Source organism: Monopterus albus, unplaced genomic scaffold (assembly GCF_001952655.1).
Source record: "Monopterus albus unplaced genomic scaffold, M_albus_1.0 scaffold166.1, whole genome shotgun sequence".
NCBI classification, from domain to species: domain Eukaryota; kingdom Metazoa; phylum Chordata; class Actinopteri; order Synbranchiformes; family Synbranchidae; genus Monopterus; species Monopterus albus.
Genome location: NW_018128046.1, coordinates 1,396,700 through 1,415,099, shown reverse-complemented (window position 1 = coordinate 1,415,099; position 18,400 = coordinate 1,396,700). Strand labels below are relative to the sequence as shown.

General features: G+C 39.2%; 1 long non-coding RNA gene across 2 annotated transcripts in view; it reads left to right on the top strand.

Moving 5' to 3' along the window:
* Window positions 1-18,400, top strand: part of LOC109968923 (uncharacterized) — a 113,144-nt gene that overhangs the window by 64,209 nt on the left and 30,535 nt on the right. For both annotated transcript variants that reach the window (XR_002276203.1, XR_002276204.1), the window contains exon 2: window positions 12,050-12,255. This is a non-coding gene — a long non-coding RNA (uncharacterized LOC109968923). The remainder of the gene's footprint in view (window positions 1-12,049; window positions 12,256-18,400) is intronic.

The window sequence follows — 18,400 nt, the reverse complement described above, 5'->3', positions numbered from 1 at the left end:
AGCACAGCAGCAGTGGATCTGCTGACCTCTGAGACCAAGATGGGCATACAGTAAGCAGGAGCTGCCTTTGATGTTAAGATACTGACGTGTGAAGCTGTCTGATGTTCAGTCAAAGCCTTGGGCAAGTATCATTTCTAACAGTCTAGGTATGTATTTGAAGCAGAGACACTGAAGGAATAATACAAGTAGATTGGTTCAAAGCAACAATGCATTGGATTCCACATAAGACATCATGCGACAAATATTAAGTAGGTAAGGAAAGGAAACTTTAATGAGAATTGCATATATATATCATAACCACAAAGTCGTATGTCTGCAGCAGGGGTTTGATAGAATTATTGTTTAGTCACAAGTATCGATGTAGTGTGTGCTCAGGACAGGAGGCAGCCGTGGGGAAATCGTAATGCAAAGTGACCACATCAGAATAATACTAATATTGTCTGTTGATGATAAGTAGAGCAATGGACATGCAGTCAATGCAGAGCTTTAACTTAGAGCAAAATCCACTTCCACTTTTGCGTTGCCTTATGATGCAGGGTGCTATGCTCATCTTTAGACCTGCAAATGACCTGCTCATTTACAAGTATGCAGACCCTTAATTTAGTACTAATGCTGAAGCCCTTTAGGCACTCCCCTGGATTTGCTGAGTCCACAAACATGTTCCCCTCTGTTATTATGGGTTATTGAGTGTAGATTGGTGGGCAAAAACAGCAATTTGTCCATCTCAGATTTTTCTACAGTACAACACAAGAGTGAAGACTTTTTTCTGAAGCTACTGTATCTGTTTTTGACATAAAACCTGGGCCTGCTCCTGAATAAATGTCAAGGCTTGACAGGTGTGTTATAAAATCACTGGAATGGTCTTCTAATGACACAAATGTATGGTCTGAAGTGGAGCTAGGACTCGAAAGCCCGCCACACACACACCACTGATTGTTTTATGAACTGACTGCGGCAGACCTACTCCCCTCGCTGATTCACAGTTCAATTCAAATATTTGGACTGACAAAAACCACATTTGCTATCGTTTCCTTTCTGGCCCTGTCACCCTGTCCCGAAGCTGGAGCCGTACAGTATGAATAATGAAAGCGCTGATCTCCAGGTCCTGCTGGCTCGCCGGCAGCAACGAGGAGTGGCTCCATTAAAGAATGAAAAGGCAGGCCTCTTTTGTTGCTCCAGTTTTCCCCATTATTAAAGAATCCCATTAAACAACAGAAGAAGGTGAATTTTCCTTTCATTGTGATGACACATGGAGAGAGGCCCCTATCAGGTCAGAGATGGGGGCCGCTGATGAGGCCAGTGTCAGCCTGAGAGGGGCGGAGTTATTGATCGACTGAGCCAGCACTGCGTCTCCAGCGCTCTGTCAATCACCTGTGGACCCTTTTCTTTGTTGTTCTCTTTTCTTCTGATCACCAGTGGTCACCCAGTTTCAGAACGCTGTCTGCTGAGCATGTGCCCTCATTTTACTTCATTACTACGGGGCTGACAGCCAGACAGCAAGGGGGATGAGCAGCATCCTTCGACCCTGCAGGGTCACTGACACCTTTCCTGCCACAATCCATCCTCAGCTCTCCCATAGTCTTGTCTTTCTTATTTCTTGTGGTTATTTTAGCACTGTGTTTGCCTTCAACCACGCCCTCTTCATTGCAGCTCAGCAGCATTGATAGCAGTCTGGCAGAACACAGTGGAGGGATGGTATCAGCTCCTCACACCCATCCCTTCTTAATTTAACTTGATAACTTGCCTTTTTTGCCGAGGTCACCCTGCAACCCAACCCTGACCTTAACTAGGAAGTGTTTCAAGAGGAGGGGTAAACTCTTTTGTGTTACTTCCTGTAGAAACTGCAGATTCTCTGCTGTCTCTGGAGTATCTCCTCTATGATCATATATAGTATTTAGCACCTAACTTCAAACCAAAGTGTCTTGCACCTTTGGTTGTAACTAACAAATGGAAAGTAACACTTGAGGCAATGTGCAAATTCTGTCTCTCTCATACAGTCAATTCATGGCGGCACACAATTCAGTGTGGCTCAGTGACAATGAATCACAACATACACAATAGACCCATACACACACAGGACTGTTATCCTTTGGGGAAATGAGTGAAAACTACTGGAGCTACAAGTTTCACACCTGTCTGTGAATCAGGCCAATATAACATCTTATAATAAAGAGCTACATGTAGATATAAATACTTGTATTGGTCACTCCCTTATTATATAGAAAACATCCCACAGTCACCTCAGAACAGTGTGGATTCATATGTTTTAAAAGAAAAGATTTATTCCATCAGTGCACTTCTGGTGTGTTACATGGATTCCATGCAAATAATGTATCCAAACTTATAATTACCATGTTGGCCCAATTTCAAGTATTTTGCAACACATTATAAATGATTAATTTACTCTTACATTGCTAATTTCTTTTAAACTGCATTTTCAAAATGGTTTATCATGGGCACTAAATGTACTTTGTTCTAATATCACCAAACATTATCTACAATATATTCATGAGATAATACACAAAACAACAGACTCATCTGGCTGCACCTGACATCGCTTGCAATCCTGAAACAACACAAGCATTTTTGTTGGAGGAAAAGGTTCATTTGCACTTTAATTAATTTTCCAGATTCATACTGCTCTGACAAAATTACTCTGATATACTGTTTGTTATGGCCAGGAGTAAGAAACGTGATTAGCCATTTAGGGATGTGTAGTTCAGCCTAGTCTCTACTTGAAGTAGCTGTGCTGGGCCTCTGTTTCCTCTAAGGATACTATCATATTGTCTATAATGTACAGTTTAATAGAGCCCAAAATAAGCCAGTGATCATAAAATAATCCTTTTGCCTGGAAACACGGCGAAAATGGCCATGATTGTTGCAGAGAGGAGGTTCTTCCTATTGAAGCATGAAACTATAACCAGTACACTTCACATATTTACATGTAAATGTTTTTCCCCTTGTGAGTTTCTGGGGTTAATGAAGTGGTTCACCTGTTATTGTTGAGTCTGGTGTGCTTATACTGCTGCTGCTTTCAGTTTGATATTGTGTGAAAATATCCAGAGAGAAAACACGTAAGGAGTCTGCCCACTGATTAAGTTTTAAAAGTAGTGAATAGCATGTGCTTTATCATTGTGGTGATAAAAGGAAGCGCTGTGTTCCTTTCTTACACATTATGGTGAGAAGCCTTGAAAATATAGATTTTTCTTTCCTTCTGGACACAAATCTGTGAAGTTTTTGCATGCTCTGAAATAATATGCACTAATTGGAATCTTCACACCTGCTGATAATCACACTAATGACCAGGGGCTCAACACGTCCCTGAGCGCCTCCGAATAAAAGATGCCACTAATCATTAACAGATACTAAAATAAATAATGATAATAATGGTGATTTGGGCAAATTGGCAGTGGGAAATAGGACATTTTCTTTTGTTACAGGCACAATTTTCAGTTTGTTATGGTGAATTGCGGTGTATTTTTCTATAATCATCTTTATGACAAAATACAAACCAGTTTTGAACAAGAAAAGGTACATTGCATCTTAATTTTTTTTTATTAAACATTTATACAAAGCTACAATTTGGTACAGGACAAACCATTGTTCTCTAAACAAGCATGATGAAGCAGCTTTCAGCTTTTTACATGCAGTAGTGATTATCATGTAACTGCTGCATTTCATATTTCTTGACATATTTCTTTATCAATAAGTGATAGCAAAGTTTTCTCTTCTCCAAACTGAATTTCTTATTTTCCCCTTACTTGTGTCTTTCTGCCTTGTTAGTAGAACTCGTATGGTTCATCACATATTTCATCCAGGGGTGACTCAGTCGTATCATACCGATTCATATGTTAATATGTTGCAGAGACGGGCCCCCTTAGCTTGCAGAGAGAGGTCGAGATATTCTTTCTGGCTCCACTCTCTGTATGTCTGCTTCTTTCAGAGAAACCCAACTCAGTTTTATCACTCCACCCACCCACTGGATTCTCTTGACCTGTCTTGTTATGAAAAAGACATTTCTGGAACAAACAATCCATTAAAATGTCACCAGATTCCAGGGAGTCCCAGAGAGCTGCACCCCCAAATCGGAGGGACAGGCAGGTTGACATCAGCCATTAAGCGGCATCCCGTATCATATTGTGGTGTGACAACAACATCATGCAACGGCAGCTTTTGGAAATGCCATTCTCAAACAGTGAGCTTTGAAGCATAACATATTGATATTATATACAGTGCTGTAGATCACAGGCTGACTCTGTGAGCACCTCCAGGGGACCACAGCAGTGGTACGCTGCTTTGTGTCAGCTGCACAAGTTGATGCAGCGGCAAAGTCACTTGCCTGCGTGTGCCTGTGATTTAAACTAAGCCTCTGCTGATGAATTGACTTGCACATTTAATGAGACCTTGACAAAAGGGATGAAAAATCAGACGTTTATATTCTGTTGTGTTTACTTCGCCCACATGCAGGATCGTCTGAGCTTGCATATAAACAAAAGCTGTGTTTGTGTCTAACACTAGGCTGTAAATCTGCTGTCTAGAGGAAAAAGAGAATTTTTTTTTTATATTAGTTTATGAATGAATAACACAGAGCTGCACTTTCCTCTAACGATTTAGTTCTAATATCTTGTAAACTACTTCAGATGCTGAGAAAAATGACAACCAGTCAAATGCTCAAATGCAATTTGGATTTCTGCTGCTGTGATGTGTGCATGTGCAGCGATCACCACTTTAATTCAGAGAATTCATTTAATGAACATTTATTTATCATAAAAAATTATCTTGTGTTTAAATTTGCATGTTGTTAAGTAATTATCAGAGTAAACAAGAATTACTCATGTTTGACAATCTCTTTGGTGGTAATTAAAATATATTCAGACATAGTCAATTAGTAACACATTCACCTCACAAGCCTTGGCTTATTTCCCCTTTTCATGTGCACATTAGCTGCTTTTAGCAATATAAAGAACTGATGTTGGTGATCCTGCCTCTGGTAGTACTTTGTAATGGATTAGTATTGTATTGGTACCATCCCTCATGAGAAGCAAACTGTAAAACATGTCGTCTGTCTGTCAGAGGAACATAAGTCTGAACTTTGACCCCCCTCCCCTTAATGTCTAACCTCACAGAGAGAAAAGCTGCTCTTTCATAGTACATAGTCAGTGTATGTGCTATGCACTAATCTTAAATAATACTGTTTTGGAGACTGTCATCCTGTAAAAAAACAAATCCATATGTTCCTTGTGCCAGCCAGGTTTTCATTTCACCTGGAGGACTTGTATTTTTCACATAAGTACACATGCAATAAATACAGTTCTCATTTTTGTACTAACAGGAAATTGCACATATATTAAAGCACATATATTAAACTTCACAAAAGGCCAGGAAAATTGCTTTCTAAAGATTTTATACCTATAATTTTGTTTTCATAAATCTTTCTCAAACTTTTGAGTTTGTTTTTTTTCAATAATACTGGAGCATCTTCTTTGTTTCTGCATCGCATTGTGGGACACCAGTGCTTTTCAACAGAGCAGTCAGAATTTGTTTTCATAGTCTGTTTACTGACCTTTTTTAAGAGCAGGCTCACTGTATTTCCAATATGAACACAATGCAGTGTGAAAACACTGCTGGAATTGGTGTGGAATTTGGGCACGGCTAAAAACTAATAATTGTGCATTCAGATGCTCAGTGTAAAGTTGCAATGTCAGTTACATGTTTGTCACCAGGAAGTTACTCTCAAATAGCCGACAGGATATAAAAGTCGGTAGGAAAATGCACCTCAGTCATTTCCCAGTACACTGAGTACACTGTTTTTGGGTACAATTAAAGTGTCTTATTTTATGATAATATCACGTATTTAAAAAAAAAAAAAGTATTTTTTTAAGAAATTACAATTTGGTATTGTATTGACTCAGTCTTGTTGCTCTGTCATTTATTTTAAGAAGAAAAGGACTTTTAGGCTTTGCAATAATTGTCAAAAATGACTGGACATGATAGTTTTTTTTTTTTGCAGCATGGGGCACGATTCAGAAATGGGTTCAACAAATAAGTGAAAACAAAAAAGTAGTGGCAATTTATATCCTGGTAGCAAATGATAAGCAGTGGAATCGATGAGTAAATGGGCTGTTGCAGCTTTATGAATAAATTTGCTGGAACGCATTTCAACCAAGTCACTAACCAAATTACTGATGTTAGCTTAATTAGTTCACTTGCTAAGCTGGTAAAATCATCCCCTTTTGAGCCTTCAGATAATTGCTGTGAGTGAGTGAGTGACTGTACTATGTGAGAACAGAAAGCTTGGCAGGTTTAGTGAAAGTAACTAGGAGAGGGGGGCTTGGTGAACGGTCAAATGTGGACATAATCAGTGGATGTATTAAGGAGAAGTATGCACCTTAAAGCATCCTCAAGTATCCTTGTACTTATGCATTTTGATACTCCTAGCAGAGGCAGCTGACTGCATGTACAACTGAATCCATTAAAGTTAATTGATCCTTGGTGCAGAAGCCAGAGACAATTTTCAACATTATGCACAGTAAAATCAATAACTAACTTGCCTTGCCTGTATAAAGTCGATCTACTTTAGTGTTACACTGTTTGTCACTTAATTGCTTTAATGATATTATAACCTAACTTTCAGTTAAAGAAGGATTTGCCTCACCTCATGAATAACTATTTTTCTGTGTCAGAAAATGTTTCTTTGGGCTAAATGCTTCTTTGAGTTTTTATGAGTCAAGTTGGCACCATTACCACTGGCCCTTTCAACCTGTTCTAACACCAAAACACATGGGTGTTAATGAGAAAATAACAGAGCTGCTGGTCTCTCCACATGCAGCCTCATTCCTGCAGCATTCCATCTGACTTTCATACACTTTATCTGTGTTGTCCTTAAAGTTGGCTCCTTTTTTTTTATACTGTGACTGCCTGACTGCACCTGTGTTGCCCTGAGCAGGTATGTGGTTGGGGGTTTCATCTGAGGTCGCCTCGCCTCCAACCCAGGCTTCTGTTCCTCACAGAAACCACTGGATCCTTGCACAGAGCTGCCCTGCAGTTTTGATTAGCGCTGGCTCTGTCTCAGCAGCATCTGCTGGAGGGGACAGAACAAAACACCAAAATAAAAGCACTATCTTCCAACAGTGGCAACTATTAACATCAACAAAGAAACATGGACAGATTCAGAAATTGAGAAAGAAAGAATGAATTTATTCCATACTATAACCCTGAAGCAACAAACTGATCGAAATGCTGACCTTAATGCACAGACACTTACTGTAATAATGCTGAGAAACCGAGTGGGAGGATTTTAAGCTGCAGGACTGTTTCTAAATGCCACACTAAGGTGCCAAATCTACTCAGCTGAAAATCAGCAGAACTGCTGTATGTAGGGGATAATAAGCTGTCATCACCTAGTGCTTTTCTGTATTTTCTTGGTTTTTCAGATCTGGAAATACCGTGCATTGAGACAAAAAATCAGAAAGTCTGTATAAAACTCTCAGTTTTACAGACTTCACTGTGTTTGATTTTGCTGGGAATAGACAGGTTGGAGACTCTACTTTTTATTCCTCAGTGTTAATACAGACCACAGGAGCAACTTTTATTGTACTGCAGCAGTTAGTGGAGATGGAGGACATGTCCTGCACCTGAAAAGCCACAGGTCTTCAGCCTGGCTGAGGGGTTGGTAGGCTGGGGTTGGAACTGTGTTCCTTCTCCATCACATAAGTTGTATTTTCTGTGTTTTATCAGTATTCAGCAAACTTGATGCTACCTGTCCAACCCTGTCTCCTAAAAATGATATTAACATACAGTTAATTTGCCCAAACAAATACATGTCATGTATACAGTACTTAAATGTGTAATAAATTAAATATTTAAACACATTGCGCCTGACCTTCATCTGATCTTGAAGCTCAGAGGATTTAGGGTCAGGCCTGGTTAGTACTTGAATGGGTGACCACAGGTACAGTAGCTACACGCAACCACTGGGGCCAAACAAGCCAGTGCACGCTTTGTGTCGATCGCAAGCCCAGATAAAGTGGGAAGGTTGTGTCAGGAAGGGCATCTGCCATAAAACTTGTGGAGTCACCCATTTAAAACACAGGGATTTGCATATGTGAAGAAGACACTATATTTAAATTTATGCCATGATGGTGCCGCAACCTGTTGTGGACCAAACATGTTGTCTGTGTTTTTTGTATTACTTGTCTTGTAAAGAAAGAAGTGTACAGTTTTTTTATGAATTTACAGAACTGGTGTTACATCCTGATAATGTCTGATATGCTCCAATTTGTTGTAATGCTCTGTTGTAAAGACCTGACCACTGAATGTCACCTTTCATCAGTGGTCTGACTCACTTCTGACAACGTCTTTAGTGACGTCAGCTGTGAAGATGCATTAGTCTGTGTTCCTTAAAATCACTAATATACAAATAGCTGAAGAGAAAAGCTGCCATTTACTTATTACAGGTCAGTGCCACTAGAAGCTCTGTTTCTGTAGCTTATCTATTAAGTAAATTAGATGTCAATGGTAAACAGTTTTAGTATACAAATGACAAATGACCACACTGTGCAGGTCCTTTACAAAGCCACTACACTGAGTAACACAAGATGATAAAGGAAGCTGTTCTTGAACAGTACCCAGTTTCTAAATGGCCAGCCTGGTCGAGTGCATCATGCCCATGTCAGGGAACAAACAAATAAGATGAAGTGCTCTCTCAAAGTCAGTAGAGAGGACAACCACACTAGCTCCCAACAAACAATGATAGATGAGCAATACATGATGGTGTGGGCAGAGAACGGAGGGAGCGTTCAATTAGTACAAGGAGAAATGGCAGTTTAACGGTACGGCAAAAGAAGCTGGCAGGCATTAAGAAGTGCCAAATTGAAAACTCATACATCTCAGATAGCTGACAGCCTCATTCCCTTTCTCAAATTGGTCACAAATTTATGATTTTCCATAATTGTTCATGTTTTGACACCTCATATTTCAATCTAGAAAATGAATGAGAGAAAAGTACGCTTGGGGGATTTTTAAAGTAAAAAGAATTTAAGGTGCTCCCATGTGAAAAATTTACTCTAACTGCTAAAATTGGGAATTCAGCAGCACACTCATCCCGTCACCTCTCAACTTTGCCACTTGGCTGCTGGATTTGTGACACACTAGAGGTTGTGTGCCAAGCTTTTGTGAAGAGTTACACCTTCAAAAGCACTCTGGGCTGGACTCATGAATATTTATCCACTGATTAGGTGCCCTGATTTATCAGGCTGTGACAGAAAGGGATGATCTGCCTTAAGGAGTTGAGGCATGCACAGAGACAAAGGTATGACTCTGTTAATGTAGAGCCTACACTTCACATAATAGGCTGTACATTAGAGAAAATATTCACTGTGGAAACAAGATACTAGAAACTTCAGTCATGGGGTTTTTAGTTCATTGATTCAATGACTGCATATAGGAGCTGCATAAGCATGCCATGGAATACAGTGGTTACTGTTCACTTGGCTTTATAGCCTACAGTATTTGTGCTGTTCAATCCAGGAGGACTTTGAAAAACATTAACAAGGACCAGAATAGAAAATGTATTGTAAAAGTATTGAATCTTTTAGAGTAATGTTTTGTTTTGTATTGTCTGTAGCTTCTATGCTGCTGCCTTGGTTTCCCTTTCAGAAGACCCTCAGTGAGACTTAAAGTATATACAAATATTAAAACAATGCAAGGGAGCGCAATAGTTGGGGTTTGTTGGTTCAGCTGAGTTGAGACATTGTAATCCAGGTAGTCCACGCTGAGCAACAGATCCATGAGTCTATGAGAAGATTAATCAGATACCAAAACATTGCACACTGGTTTGTAGTACAGTACAGTTTACACGTAGAGCATAACCAAATGAAGAGGGATTAGTGTAGTTATACTAAAATCAGTACCATTAGGATGCAGCGTCTTTGTTTTTTTGCACTGTGACTATACCAGTACTCGAGGTGATCCTTAGAAGAGCTACTTTAATACTTTTGTTTTAGCGGTTTTCAAGATGTCTATTGTCACTTTGCCTTCAACAATATTTAAATCAAGCCTATCAGTAGTTCTTCTTTGTATTAATGGTGCTCTCTCCATCCTTGAACCCTTTTTAACTGTAAAGAAAGGCATATTTAACAGATGAAACCATGTTACATTCCTCTTTAAATAAGCCGCCTGCGTACATGACGATTTCCTGATCTGCCTTGACCCCAAGACCACCACCTGTTGTCTGCTGGTTTATTTACAACAGAGATATTTTTCTAAGGTTCACACTGTCTCTTGCTTTTCTGTTGAAATATTTGAATTTGGAAAAACTCAATTTATCAGGTTGTTCTAAATTTCCTGTTCTGTAATTTTAAGAACTGATTCTCACAAATTCAAATTTTTTTCTTGAAAGACTTTGTAAGGTGCATAACAGAGTGCAAAAGGTTATTTTCATACTGATGTGCAGATAGTTTAAATGAATTACTAAATGGGTACAAATAAACTGAAAGGCTTATTTCAAACCTAAAAAGTTGGCTTGAGTACAGGTTGTCGTCACCAGAAAAATGGCAACATTTAAATACTTTAAAAAAAAATCATCCCTCCTGTGGTCATGTAAATAACAACTGTTGTTTGTCAGGACCTGCTGAAAAGCACTTTTCTACACTTGGTAGAAAAGTTGGGTTTTGATAAAAGCAAAATGCAGAAACAGATTTAGCAAATCAGCATAGATGTACACGAAGCAAGAGTTTTACAGGTCCCCTGCTTCTGCTCCACTAGAGAGGCCACAACCAGCAGTAGACAAAAACATCAGATCTGTGTGGATCAATGAGGAGACTGCAGTGGTTCCTGGATTAATATATGAATAGCTTACTTTTCAGATCTTCTAACTGCATTTACTAGGACATATGTACAGGAAATCCAACTTTACATATATAAAATAAGTTAAATGCTACTCAGATTTTGTTGCATTGTAAAAGACATAAACATGATTCTTGGCTGCAGATGTAGAGTAGTTTTACAATCATATGTTCTAAATATTTAATGAAGGATATTCGTGTGATGGGATAAAAAAGATTTAGTGATCTGAGCTACCAAGTAATGCTGACTACGTTTATTTTCTACACAGCTCTTTCACATCCAAACTGTGAAAGTCGGACAAATGCAGAATGTTAAAGATACAATATGTAACTTTTTTTTGTCAAACATTTTTGTTGTTGCTCCAAAACTTGTCTTAATGTGGAGAGGTGTTGTCACAGCCTCCTGTGGCCCAGACTCATTGAACACATTGAAATACTAGCTAAAAGCTTTCAAGTGAGGTTGACCTTTCTGGCTAATCAGAGATTTGGAATTATTTCTGCTTGATCAGGAAGTTTTGTTGCGTTCCCATTTCTTATCATTTCACACTGACAACAAAGAGCTGGGCATAGCAGAGTGGAGCATAGTAGAGCGTAGTGGAGCATGGAGATGGAGTGCTGAGTGGAACAGAGTGGATGATTTGGAGTTTCATGCTAGCACTACCTAGGTTCTGGGTTTGAGTCTTGTCTGACCCCGGGCCTTTCTGTGTGGAGTTTGCATGTTCTCCCTGTGCCTGCGTGGGTTCTCTCTGGGTACTCCAGCTTCCTCCCACAGTCCAAAGACCTGCAGCTTAGGTTGACTGGTGACTCTAAATCACCCATAGGAGTGAGTGTGGGTGTGTGTGGTTGGTTACATGTCAGCCCTGTGACAGACTGTGACGACCTGTCCAGGGCAGACCTCCCCCCCCCCCCCCCCTCCCCCCGTTAAGTAACATACTACAGTTACATACTGTATCTCTACATTCTGAAATATCTTACCTGCTATCAGATGGCATGTTTTGAACTTTTGTGCCCAGACGATGATTCCTACTCACTTTAGTGATCCCTGACTTTTCCTCAAATGCCACCATTAGGCTTATGTTTGTGGTTTTGAGTAAAATGCTTCAGCATCTGTTGGATGGCTGGATGTTTTTGCTATGTGTGCAGTGCAATCTAATGCATGATAATTACAGTTAAAACATGTTTGTGTTTGTTTTTGTGATGGGCAGACTCAGCGCTCCAGAGATAAAATCACCAGATAATTCAAGCCGTGCTCCCTGAAGAGCACAATGGATCCACGGAGCACGTCCACTGAGAAAAGTAATCAAAGACCTCCGACTCACCTCGACGTGCCGCTGCTATCCTTCATGTGCATTCAGCTGCTGTTTTGTTCTTCATTCACTTCGGCCCTCCTTCCCAGCCATCTGAGTGACAGGTGAGATTAAGCACCCTTTGAACTCTATCTGGTTATTGGAGGAGCAGTCTAAATTGAAGCAGTGTTATTTCATGCCACCTTGCTGAGTCAGTGGGAAAGTGGGAACAGGGGGTAGCACTTCTCTGAATAAATAAAGGGCTTTTCAGAGGGAAAAGGTGTTAGGCCCGCTCTCAAATGCATTATACAACAATAGTGAGAATTGGAAAGGAAAATTAGATTAAAAATGTTTTGAACAGCAGCTCTGCTTGCATTTCATCTCTTAGAGGAAAAAAACATGACATCAAAAATATTTTTTCTTCCAAGGGATTTGCAGGAAAAAAAAGATAAACACTGATGAAATGCTTTTTTTTTTATCCACATGTAAATCAAGCAAAAGAATAGATGGTGACGTGTGAAAGAAAAGCAACCAGATAAAACCTATTAATTCTAAATCTAACAGGGAGAGTGCTTTAAAGTGTTCCGCTCTTAATGTTCAGTGACCTACAATGGTCTTGTATTAATGCGGTGGCCTTTAAAATTGATTTCAGATTCAACTTTATTTATGACATTTTGTAATTAGAAATGACCATGAGTTAGTACAATGGTATTTTAGTTGAAATTCAGTCATGATAATAAATTCCTACTGGCATAGGTTTCTCAGAGTGTTTTATCTCTGAGAGTACAGATGCAGCTGTCATGTCATGCTTTGTGCATCAGGCTTTTTGTGGAGCTTATTTAAATTTCTTTGTGTAATTAAAACGAGGTAAGAATTGTCTGGCTGCTCGCCATTTGACAGATTTCTGTGTTCATTAAATATCATGTGGAAAAAAGAAAACATCAGCAGAGATTTCACTTCAGATATTTCTGTTTAGTCCTCAGGGCTCCTCCAGATGAATTCAGGAATTAAATATCTAGGGCACATTTTAAAATAGATTATTACCGAATTTTACCTTTAATGTTCAATTCAGTTCTTCAGTTTTACCTACAATGTTTTAAGCTGTGGACCAGCGTAGCCATTCTACATTTTCATGTGACGTGGGCGTGAAGTTGGAAAAATAATCAAATGCACTTCCCAGATTCTGATTATGGAAATGTGTGGGGACAGTGGGTCCCAGATGCAGTTAAGCCATTTACTGTAACAAGCATTTTAAGAATAATGAGTCTTTACTCTAGCCTGCTTCCTGCAGTTTCACAGTCTCACCCCTGAGCCATCCAAATCTCTTACCCCAAATAATGTCACCTTTCAACTTTATTTTATCCTAACCTCTTGACCAACAACCTTAACCACACCTGAGTTAGTTGGGCAGTGGTTGTGGCTCAGGAAGTAGAGCGGGTCATCTCCCAACCACAAGGTTAGTAGTTTGATTCCCGGCATGTCCAGCTCACATGTCGAAGTGTCATTGAGCAAGACACTAAAACCCCAGTTGCTCTCGATGATGACACCGGTGTGTGAATGGCCAAATAGTGTGAAAGCGCATTGAGTGTGGTGCAATGCATTGAAAAGTGCTATACAGTGCAAGTATGAGACCATTTACCATTGGTGTAGGGTTCCAGGAACGCCATAATGACATGGGCTGACTCGACCTGGTGATTTTCCATCAATTACTTTATCAGGAGACAAAGATCATAGGATATCTTCATACACCAAATCAAATCAAGTCAATTTTATTTATATAGCACTTTAAAAACGACATCCAAAGTACTGACCAAAGTACTTTACATGGCAGAATAAAATCACAATAAATGACTAAAATAGAATAAATAAGATCAGTGCAAAAAAAACAAAAAACAAAACAACACAATAACACAGACACACAGATGACATACATTCAGTAAATTAAAATTAAAAGGAATGCATCAGGCCCTACTGTGTATTAAAAGCCAAGCCAAATAAATATGTTTTAAGCAATGATTTAAAAGTAATGAGGTCAGTAGCTGATCTAACATTAAAAGGTAGACTATTCTACAATTTAGGGTCTGCAACAGTAAAAGCACGGTCACCCCAGTGTTTATATCTGGCCCTGGGAACCTCTAAAAGAAACCTCGGCTTGAAGACCCGAGGGACCTTGTAGGTTTGTGCCAATGCACTAATTCGGTGAGATAAATGGTGCCAAACCATTAAGAGCCTTAAAAACAAAAATCAATAACTTAAAATCAATTAAAACGGACTGGAAGCCGGTGGAGAGAAGCCAGTACCGGGGTTATATGCTTGAATTTCCTAGTACTTGCCAAAAGACGAGCAGCAGCATTTTGCACCATTTGCACCAACACAATGCAAAGCACAAGTTAAAACTCTAAAATAAATGCTTTTTGTTCCCAGGTGGCAGGAACGTCCATACAGACAGTGAAAGCAGCTGTTGGTCTCCACAACATGATGAATACAAATACAAAGAAATCATACGCTGTCTATATATTAACACCTGGGATTTGCCTGCAGCAAACTCAGTAGTCAACTGTCAGATTCTGAATAATTCCACCAGACAGAACTGGGGCTCGAGTGTGTTGTTCAAAGACAAATCTCTGGTCATTTGTTTGAGAGATTGTGATATCTCTTCTGACCACATTCTCTGAGCTGGTTGCTGAGAGTGAAGCATTGATCATTTGCACCCAGTGTAACACTCATTCTCTGCCCCTCCTCCGTCTGACCCTCACAGCAGACAGGCTTCGATCTGCAGGTTTCCCCTCACATCCCCTCTGCTGCTTTTCAAATGTCACTTCCTGCCACAGCAGAACAAAATTCAGGTGTGACAAAACAAATATGACCTTAAATCCACAGTCTGACATATCACATTGTAAGCTACATGAAAATGAAATTTGACTTCCTAATATGAAGTGTTAAAATATGAAAAAAGAAATGTCAATCCTGCAGTTTTACAGCAAAGTGAGGTGAATAGCAATGTGGTGCAGTAAGGGAATTTGGTGTGTTTGCCCCCAACAATCCTATTCCCTGCTGTTTATATTTTACAGGGACAGATAAATGCATAAAAATAAAAAATTCATTGAAAGACTAAAGGATTATAACATTCATGGTCTAAATCAATCTGCAATATTTTGTCCCTGGAAGAACTTTAATTAAAAGAAGCAGCGCATGCCTTGTATGTTGTAAGACAAATACCCATGAAGCTCAGTTCAGCACAAACAGTAGACTAAGTAGAAGATGTTTGAATGAACCTGCAGAATCAAGACTACAGTCATGCAGTGGCTCTGTGAGGCTGCACTTAGTTACAGTGATGTTTTCTGCTCGGTGTCATCACATTTTAGTGCAGCGTAGGGTGTTAGCATCCCAACGTGCTAATTAGTGCTGAACTCAGCTCTGGATGATGGGAATGTCAATAGGTTTTCAAGTATTTTGATCATAAACCAAAGTACTGGATATGTTAAAATGCTGACCTGAATAATGGTGGTCCTAGATCAAAAGTTAGAGAATTACTGTTCCTGCTGGGGGTAAAATGAATATTGACACCAAATTTTATGGTAATCCATTCAAGGATTTGTTGAGATGGTTCACAAAAAACAAACAAAGTGGGATAACCAAAGTCATTAGCCAGTCTATTAGATCAGGGGATCACCAAAGCCTGTCATCTTCATGAGACCATGCTAGACAGTACATGCAATATATCCTATAGTGGTTGAGATATTTTAGTGTGCACTGCCCAGCTGACAGATGCTGTTTTTAGAGATATGCTGCAATGACTGAAAGTACAGTTCCAGGGACTGTGATCACGTCTCAGTCAGTTTCAATTTAAGATAATGATAATTTGAAGAATATTTGAACAGTTACTAAAAGCCCTTGAACAAAAAAATACTGAGGTGCATACACGGAGACACCTGGGAAACTGTATGATTTCAGTTTTTAAACATTAGTGTACTTGAAATTATAGCGCTCTCTGTTTGTTGACTGACTGCACTGTTTTATCAGCTCCAAGACCCAACTTTCTCTGATTGCAGAAGCTCAAACACACCCCGCAGAATTTAAAAATATTGATTCTCAGGAGGGAAATTCAAAACCAAACTGATTTGATTTCATGTTCTTACACATCACAACTATCTTCATTCTGCTGTTCTGTTCACAGTCAACAAGGTCCTCTTGTGGGGAGTTCATAATATGCTTTCTATCCTGCAAATTAATTTATAGACAAACAGAATCCCAGCCCCTAACATAAACCACAACATGCCCAACTTGAGTCCGACAAGGGGACAGATCATCCCTCTCCCTGTCTGCATCATGACTATACTATCAGTTAAAGGCAACAATCCACCAAAACAACAACGCCTAAAAAGAGTATTCAAAATGATGGTGGTGGTGACACTGCAGAATGCTTGAAATACTTTAAATCTGATGAAAACTATCACCTGAATAACTGATATAATTAAGTATAAAGGACCACATACCTCATCCCCATACTGTATACATATTGTAGTCCTCATCTCCCAACAGGTAATTTTATCCCACTTCACCAGAGTGATTTTGTTGCAGGTTGAGAGACTGAGACAAATGTTTTAATTTCAGTTTTAATATTTGTTGCTGCAGCATCTGATTTAGTGAATTCTGCAATTTTGCACTTTTGCTACAAAACATAAGATGAAGAATATGGAAATATTTTGATGTTAAACCCCCTCTGTCAGCGATAAGGAGTCGGCAGTTTTAAATGTGAGTAGGAAGCAAATCAGAACGTCTGAGCAAGCACCTGTGAAACAAAGCTTTCCTTTGCATCCCTACAGTGGAGTTCAGTCTGAAGAGCTGGAGTCATACAGGCACAACGGAGACATATGTTTCTGTCAGACGGTGTTAGGCTGGATTCTCACGGAACGCAGATGCCATTAGAAATAGATGTCACAACATTCCTGGATGAATCAGTTTTAGCTGCAACAATCTGCTGACTTCCATCCATCACAGTCTGTGGAAACAGAGTGTAGCTCCGATACACATGCCTCAGTTCATTTCCTCAGTCGTTTAATTGGCAGTCTTGATTTTAGCTTTTCTGTTCCTCACTTGACATGCACAGCTTGTTCCTTTTAAAACTGCTTTTAAGTCATAAACTCCCTTTTTTTTGTAATTATTTATCTTGCTGCTAGTTATGAGTGCACATAGAAAAGTGGTAGTGGTGCTTAAAGTAACATCTGAACAGAGAATGATGCTCAGTATGAGATAATCTTACATGACTGCTGTCACTGAGGATAGTGTACTTCTGACAAGCTTCTTTTCTCAGCACAGGTAACAAGATTTGCTATGCATCCTGTTACATTTCCTGCATTTACTTGTCACTGCAGAATACTGTGAGTGCAACTCTACAGTCCTACAGATTCCTCAAACCCACTGACTCACCAGTGAGACAGTCAGACAAACTCATACTGTGCATCTGAATATTGCTCAAAACCTTTATGGAGTTCCAAAATACACCAAATGCGTCAGGCTGAATTTGGGGAAAATATGTATAAAAATATTTACATTTCACAGAGCGAAGCAGCTATAAAAACATGGAGTCTTAGCATGGATATTTCATACAGTGTTAATTCAGTAAAGATCTTGACCTCATGATCAGCTGAGATGAAATAGAATATATCTGACAGCGTTAAACCTGCTGAATGGGAAATGAAATGGGAAAAATAAATGAGAAAACTAGTTATACCTAGGAATTTAAACTAATAATTTAATTTGTTTGCAAGTGGGAGGAAAATGCCATTCAAACTGAGAATGCACCAAATAGGAACTGGGATCTCAAAGTGCAAAATGAATCTCTCTCTCTCTCCCTCTCGCTCTACCTCTCTCTACCTCTCTCTCTCTCTCCCCCTCTCTCTTGCTTGTTCTTATATTTTTTCTATTTAAATCACCAGCTGTTCATGCCTGAACAAATGAGTAGCAGAAAATGAACCAAACAGCACATTGCAGTCTGGACAGGCGCTCGCTTTCATTATTTTTTTATACAAATAAAATACTGTTCCTCATAGCCCTAACCCTCAGTGCAATGCAAAACAGACATTAAGGACAAGTGATAAGTGCAGACTAATAAATAAATTAAATAAATAGTTTGAATAGTTTGCAGGTTCCAGTCTAACAATTTTAAAACCACATAACATAAAAAAACTACAGACCTTCACATCATGTGAATACTAACCATTAGCAGCCAATGATTACTAATAGTGTAACCAATAAAAACACCAATTT